The sequence below is a fragment of the Rattus rattus genome, chromosome 2 (assembly GCF_011064425.1).
Source record: "Rattus rattus isolate New Zealand chromosome 2, Rrattus_CSIRO_v1, whole genome shotgun sequence".
Classification (NCBI taxonomy): domain Eukaryota; kingdom Metazoa; phylum Chordata; class Mammalia; order Rodentia; family Muridae; genus Rattus; species Rattus rattus.
In genome coordinates, this window is record NC_046155.1 from 139,634,912 (window position 1) to 139,642,939 (window position 8,028).

Sequence of the window (8,028 nt, forward strand, 5' to 3'; positions counted from 1 at the left end):
TTCCCCTGGTTCTTAAGATTGGCTACAAATCTCAGCATACCTCCACAAGTATATCAGAAATTCCAGTGAATGGGAATTTTCAAGGAATTTTACATTCAATTTTATTTTGGAATGATGATGTTGAGAATCAGAGTAAACACATCAATTTAGGCAAAGTTCATATTTGATGGTAGAATTCATGAAACATATTAGGATTGTTTATTGGAAAGGGGAATTATATTTAAAAAAGGAAGATCTAACTTTGGGAAAAAAGCACTTGAATTATTGGAATGACACTGTTGAACAGAAGTAGAGCATTTGACACACAGGAACAAAGCTTTAGAATTAGATGCCTGAAAGTATCAGGGAAAACAGTTACAGCAGATACAAGAACAGCAGCAACAACAAAACACTTAAATGTCCTAAAAATGACAGTATTTCCCTCCTCAATCAAATTTCCTTCAGGATGCTGAACCTTATATTTAGGATATATGTATATTTTAACATATAATTCAATTTTAATAAGAACCATTTTTAGACCCTGACATAGTCTATGTGCTCTAATATATGTATTCTCAGATGCTATCTACAACTGCTTCATTTTTCTCACTTTATTTGGGTACACCTCGTTGGTCTTTTGCTATTGGAGTGAATGATAAACCACATTAACCATCTATAAAAATGGTTTTGTGATATAGTTTGTAAAGTACTACATAGATCTGCTTTTACCCTTTGTTTTGCAAGAACCATTTCTCTATAAGCAAGAATCCACTTGTCTGCATATCTTAGTGTGTTTCTCTCCCTCCTCTTTTCAGGATGGTTTTTTATCCCTCTGATCCTTCTTGAGTCAGCCTTTCTCAGTAGTTAGTCATTTTCTAGTCACTGCTCCTTCACTTGTTCTTGGGCTATAAATTAATGCTAAGATTCTATGCTATACTCTTACATAACCAAAACATCTTTAAAAAAGACTATGTTGAAGTTTCTTTTGCTTTCATAACAAACTGCTTTACTGACAGTCAAAAAAGAGTAATAAATATTAAATGAAAAAAAAAGGCAAATAATTGCATAAAATCACTGAGACCATCCCCATCCACCGTAATTGGCATAATACTTAAGGACAAACTATATGTTACTGAAGCAATCATCTCCTATAATGTCTGTCTCATACTTCTGTGCTTAGATAAATATTGGCAGGTATATAAAAGAACTGCAGAATTCAAAGCATGCCCTGTGTTAGACAACCGCATTCCTTTTAAAGAATCACATGTAAATTGACTTTAAAAAAATAAAACAGTCTACCAATCTGCTAAAAATTCGAAAAAAATTTTCATTTTGAAATTATGCGAAGTGACTCGTGACTTCTGTAATCCATCAATTAAAGCTGAACCCTTTACTCCCTTATTTCGAAAAGCAAAACATATTTGTAAATCTATATTTGAAGAAAACAAGACTAACGAAAAAAGGTGGACTTGTACTATTCATATAATTACAAATTCATTCAAAAGAAAATATCCTGAACCTCAAAACGGAAAAAGCAAAGCACTGTTTTGTCTTCCTCCAAGCACAGTAAGTTAAGGAAAGCGGTTGCCACTTTTATGCTTGGCGCCAGGGGAAGTTGAAAACCGAAAGGAATTTTGGTCCTTGTAGTTTCACCATATTAAGAGTCTCCCCCTGAAACTGGAAGCTGGGGATGGAGGGGTTGAGGAGGGGGAGTGGCACCATAGAGAGTAGCGATTTTATGACTTACTTCCTGTAAGGGGTCTATTGATTGGAGAAGCACTCCGCAATTAGATCTTAGTTATTGTTGACAGTACCTAAAGGAAAAGGATTCCTCAGTATTGTCTAGAAAGCATCTTTTGCGAATTACTGTAGTTCTCTAAATCCACTTGTCAGAACAGATTTAAAAATAATTGTTAACAAGGAAACATACCACCCATCAACACACTGTCTATACTTCGTGCATTGCCCAGCTTTAATGAGAGGTTTTGATCCTAGCCTTACTGTAACTTTTTATGCTAAGATTGGGTGTTCTGCTGACACATCCTTGGGGAAGCAGCTCTTTGTTTTGTTTCGTTTTGTTTCCTATTGTTTTTTAAGAGAATGGGAGGAGGAGTGGATCTGGGGTGAGAGGAGACATATTTGGGGAGAGCTGCATAGAGTGCTTGAAGGGAAATGAGATGTAATGAATAACAGAAGAATAAATATAAACATAAATAGTACAGTAATTGTTAATAATCATTATTATTTTAAATCTTAAATATAATACAATAAAAATTGAATAGGACTAATACTGAAGAACAAGAACTAAAAAAAAATTAGCTCAAGGCCATGCTCTATGTAAATACATATGAGAGGAAAAAGACTTTAGAAACAGAATTATGTTCACTCTATTAAAGTCTTATCTATCAGCTGTTGGTAAAAAGTTACAAAGCAGAGTTCAGTATCTAAAAACAAGGTAAACAGATTTTTATTGAATTTTAATTATTGAACTTTAATTATTATTGAACTTTAATTATTTTGTCAATTTGTGTATAATGTGATGTGCCATCTAACAGTGTCCTGTAGTATTTTTCCTATGTCTGTGAAGGAGAACATACTTTAGACATTCCCTTGTAGAAATCAGGGATAGAATTTGGCTGTGAGATGAGTGTTTAAATCCTTTGAATAGAGCGTCGTAATTTCATATTCTTTATCCATCTGCATTCTACTAAGGATTTTTTGTATAGGTTGCCATCACTTTTTCTGTTTTTTCGAACAGTGTATGGCACAGTGAGCCATATAGAATTAATCACTCCTTTAAACATAGTTTGGTTTGTGGATGTAAGTGCAAGAATGTATTCTATGCCATAGAACAATGAGAGCCAACAAGGTTTTCTGCCCTGAGAATACATTTCTAATGACTATTTCCTTTGATGTAGGCTCTTTGATTTTCCTATCCTCAGTTTTTCCCCGTGCCAAATCTTCCCATGAAGCACAGAGCATCATAGTTCCTCTTCCTCCACTTAAGGACTACAGGCTTATTTAATTCATTACGGAACATGCATTCAGCAGTTGGCTGGTCTCTTTTGTATTGATAAAACCACATAATTGCATATATATATTCTCCTATTCACACTGAAGGTCAGGCCTCTTTCAATGCAATAGACAGATAAATCATGCAAATCAAGTATAATTTTGAGGTATGATTTTTGAGTCATAATTTATTATACTTTAAACCATACTGGTGATTTTTTTTCATGCATTATGACTGAAATTTCATATTTTAATTGGTGTTTTTGTGTGGGGTTATGTCTCTCTGTATCTATATGCTTCTTGTGAGTTTTTTTTCTGATTCCTTTGTCTGTTGCTTTTATTTTATTTTGGTTAGGATTTCTGAGTATGTATATATGTTTTCTAACTGGAGAGAGAGAACAAGAGGACTTAGCTGGTATGGAGGTGACAGGAATTAGGTAGGAGAAATGGGGTGAAAAACAATTAGAATATATTGTCTGAAACAAATACAAAATAACAAGTAACAATTCCTAACAGAGAAACAAAAACACATGAACAAACAAAAAAAATGTAGACTTAAGACGTAAGTTAATGAATGTAGATGAAAGTACAAACTAAGAAAAATTGGGAAGATACTTTACTGGAGGTAGTAGCAGAAGGAGGTGAATGAATTATTCGAAAATCATGGAAATTAATTCAAATGATTAAATTATTTGCATATCATGATTTCACTTTAATTATTGACAATATTTGCAACATAGAAAATGAATAATAATTTAAATGAAATTTAAATCTATTTTGATATCCAATGATAAAGTAAATTACATTAACTTCCTCCCCATTAGAGTGAAAAATTAAGTACAGGCAACTTGCAAAGAGTAAACTGAAAAGTCCTTGCAGTATCATACTAAGAATATATGTCCAATCAAATACAAAATGTTCAGATATTTAGAAGTATTTGGGCACATATTTAGTAATGTATACAGAAAATTTACTAGAAAAAGAAAAGTAAAGATTATTTACTCATAGCCAAATATGGATGTCAGCATCCAGTAAGAGAGATTTAGGATTATTTCTATACAAGTTCCAATGCCGAAGTATTTAAGTATTTATACAAACTCGTGTAGCCACATTGTAAACAAAAACCATATACTAGTATACTTTACAAGTATTTTTATGAGGAAAAAACAACTGAAGGTGTATGGAAAGTGAGAAAATATCTACCGTGAGGTTTTATATAATACTTGACGATAGATCTATCTTACCTTCCGTGTGTCTGCTCTTTAGCTAATTCTCTGATAATAAATGGCTAATGTTATACCAGGTAGTTGAGCTGATATTACTTGAGAGAGGGTTAGGTGGTAAGTTGCTAATAAGGGAACTAAGAGCCCAAGATTTTCTGGTTCTGGATCTCTACCCTTCCAAATATCCACAATTGCAATGTTCTTATGAGACTTCCAAATTTCCCAGTAATTTAGTAGATAACTTTTATTTTTCTTTTGTCTATGAACAGTTCCCCCTGTTGTCTAAAGAGGCCTGTTTTTTACTCTGGTAAAATAGGACAAAGAAGAGGCCTGCTTTGGGAACAATGAGGACGACCTGACCTTCCTCTGCTTTTAGTAATAGCCCTGTTCCAGGACCTAGCTGACCATAAAACACTGGAGACTGAGGACTGTCCTGTGACTCTGGGAGGTCCTCCTTGTGGCATCTTTGGCATTTCCCCCTGACTTCTTCCCCTTCCCCTGGGTCTTGTGTTTTTTCCCTTTAAATAGTTCCTCTCCTAGCTGCTCGGGGTCTACAACTCTGTCTCCTGCGTGGGATACGTGTCGGCCCAGAGATCTCCGTAATAGATATCCGTAATAAACCTCGCCTTTGTGTATTACAAACAAAATGGTCTCTCTGTGTCTGGGGTCCGCGGTTTCCTGTGACTTGAGTAAGGGTCTCCCTTTCGTGATCTTTCAGTAGCACATTCAAAAAGATTATCATTTTGTTGAATTTATTATTTTTTCATTTTGGGTAATTTATTGCATTTCTAACTTTACCAAAGATTGGTCTTAAGTAACAATATTTTTGTAGCGGGTATTTGTAACTAATCATTTTATTTGATTCATTATTTTGTTTTAGTCAGTTTCAATATGGAGATGTTAGAAGATAGTTTTGGGGCCAGAAAGGAATGCCCTGGGGGAGCCAGTCTGGGGCAACAGTGAGGTAAGACTTGTCCAAACTCGGAATATCTCATCCTGAGAAGGTTGGAGGATTAGCACTGTTTACTATCTTGCTCTGGGACTGCATATTCTATCGCACAAAGGCCTTATGCCCCTATCTCCATCAACCTTATGATAGTCACATAGTCTAGTGGCCAAATTAATACTCAAAATTTCTCTCTCACTATGCAAATATGGAATTCTTATTTATGAAAAGGAAGCATTCCTAGCACTTTAGTTGCAGCTAATGATATATACTTGCCCCTCCCCCTGACAATCCCTATCTTCTCCCCAGTGTTTCTATATCTCTTCAAACCCCCAAAAAGAAGACCTGTTTCTCTGAAAATGATCTGTGGAGAAGACCAATTAACCAGCACTCAGGCAGACCACATTCCTCTTTAAACAATCTGGTGCAGCTAAGCTTTACTCTTCCATCCCAGCCTGGTATACAAGGGAGCCTGGATTCCCCCAAAGCAGAAGCAAACCCAGGCCAGTACATAGTTAAATTACACAAGAGATTACAACAGAGTATGTTATAATTTAAATACTTCTCTTGGGAGATATAGAGTCTAAAGGGACTAATTCCAGTGTACAGGCAGGGAAGGACAAGGAGACTAATTCATTTCGAAACATTCACCATAAAATATGTCCTATCTCCAAGAAATTCTGGGATACAGATAGAGCAGATATAGAGGGAGTGGCCATACCACAACCAGACCAAATTGAAACATATCCCATGGGCAAGCACCAGTCACTGACACTGTTAATGATACTCTGCTATTCTTCCAGACAGAAACCTAGGATGAGTCTCATCTCAGATGCTTCACGCAGCATGAGGCAGAAACAGATGCTGAGACCCACACCCAAATATGGCTTGGAGCTCAGGCAATGTTATGTAAGATTTGGGGGAAGGATAGAGGGACAAAAGGGGATAGTAAATCTACAAAAAGATGAACAAAATCAACTAACCTGGACACTGAGGTCTCTCAGAGACTAAGCCACCAATGAAAGACCATACATGGGATGGATTTAGAACCCCTGAAACATGTAGCAGATGTGGAGTTTAGTATTCATGTGGGTCCCACAAAACTGAAATGAAGGGTGTTAGCTGTTTGTGGAATACATTCATATGTTTGGAATTCTCTTTTTGCCCTCATTGGTACAGGATGCACATAGCCCTTCATAGACTCGAGATATCATGGTAGGGGGATACCCATTGAGCCTCCAGCATCTCAGGATATAAGGGGAAGGAGGTATGGGGGAAGGAATGTGTGAAGCAGAGAGAGGTTAGTAATATGGATTTAAATTTAATGAATAAATAAATGTAAGATTAAATTAAATATATAAATAAATAAATAAATAAATAAATAAATAAATAAATAAATAAATAAATGGGAAAAAGATATAAATTGGGTGAAAACATATAATCATGCCATGCCATATAACCCAGAGATTGACAAGTGAAGGCCTCTAGGTATCTCAGTGCAAGCCATTCCAGTAAGTCAATACATGATTTTTTGACTACAACTATCATGAAATCTAGATGTTTTCTGAAAGAAACTAAAGGAAATGTCTTAAAGACAAAGATTATTCATTTTCTTCTATGAGCTATTTAGGTAAACAGATGTTTTCACACAGTCTCTTATGACAGCATGATCCTTTATCCAAGTGTTAATTTTTTTCTACTCTTTCAGGGGTTTGGCAACATAACTCATGTCTTTCTTCCATGTAAAAACCACAGCACACTTCAAAATAATTGCTGTGTTTCAATTCACAATTGTATGCCCTGGTATAATATTTTAAGAAGGTTTTCCTGTCTTTATTAAAAATAAAACCAGGTAATCTTTTTACTTGTATGTTTATTGTTTTTGGAAGACCCTTGTGGACATATATAAGAACAAACCTAGTTAAAACACAGGACCAGAGAAGTTGTACATCCTAGCATAAAATCATTTGATGATATTCTAAATGGTCATACACACACACACACACACACACACACACACACACACATGATATTACACATTGTGTCCAGTGATTTTTTTGTTCTTGGGCTCGATTAGACATGATTCTTATTGCATTCAGTGTAATAAAAAACACTAAATATGCTGTGAAGGAGTAGCACTATTAGAAGGTGTAGCCTTGTTAAAGGAAGTGTGTCATTGTGAGGGTGGGCTTGGAGGCCCTCCTCCTAGCTGCTTGGGGATGCTAAGTCTGTTTCTGACATTTTTCCGGTGAATGTCGAGCTCAGCTCTTCCTGTACCATCCCTGCCTGGATGCTGTGATGCTGCCATGCTCCGCCTTGATGATAATGGACAGAACCTCTGAACCTGTAGGCCAGCCCCAATTAAATGTTGCCTCTTATAAAACTTACATTGATCATGGTGTCTGTTCATACCAATAATACCCTAATTAAGACAGAAGTTGGTAACAGGGACTGGGGCATTGCTGTGATAGGCCTGCTCATGCTGTTGCTTGGAAGAATGTGGATTTTGGGATTTCAGCCAGGTGTTTCTTCCTTAATATTCAAGAGGAGGAGACTACAGGGACAACTGATGTTGCTTAGCTGGAGCTAAGAAAGAGAGCAGCACCACTGAGGTGAAATTTTATGGAAAGTGTTTTCTGAGAGTTCAAAAAGTTGTGTTCCAGATATAGTCTAGGTTGTACCTCATGCTTGCAGCTGTACTTGCTAATGTGGAAGATTAACCCAGGTGGTAGTAGTTTTGAAGGTTGAGGGCATCTTGAAGATCAGCAGAGGCTTGTCAGTGAGAGAGGCCATGGAAGGCCATTGATGAAGGTGCACCCTCATTTGCAATTGACATCCCAGGATGGAAGGAGTCATGCAAAGGAGCTT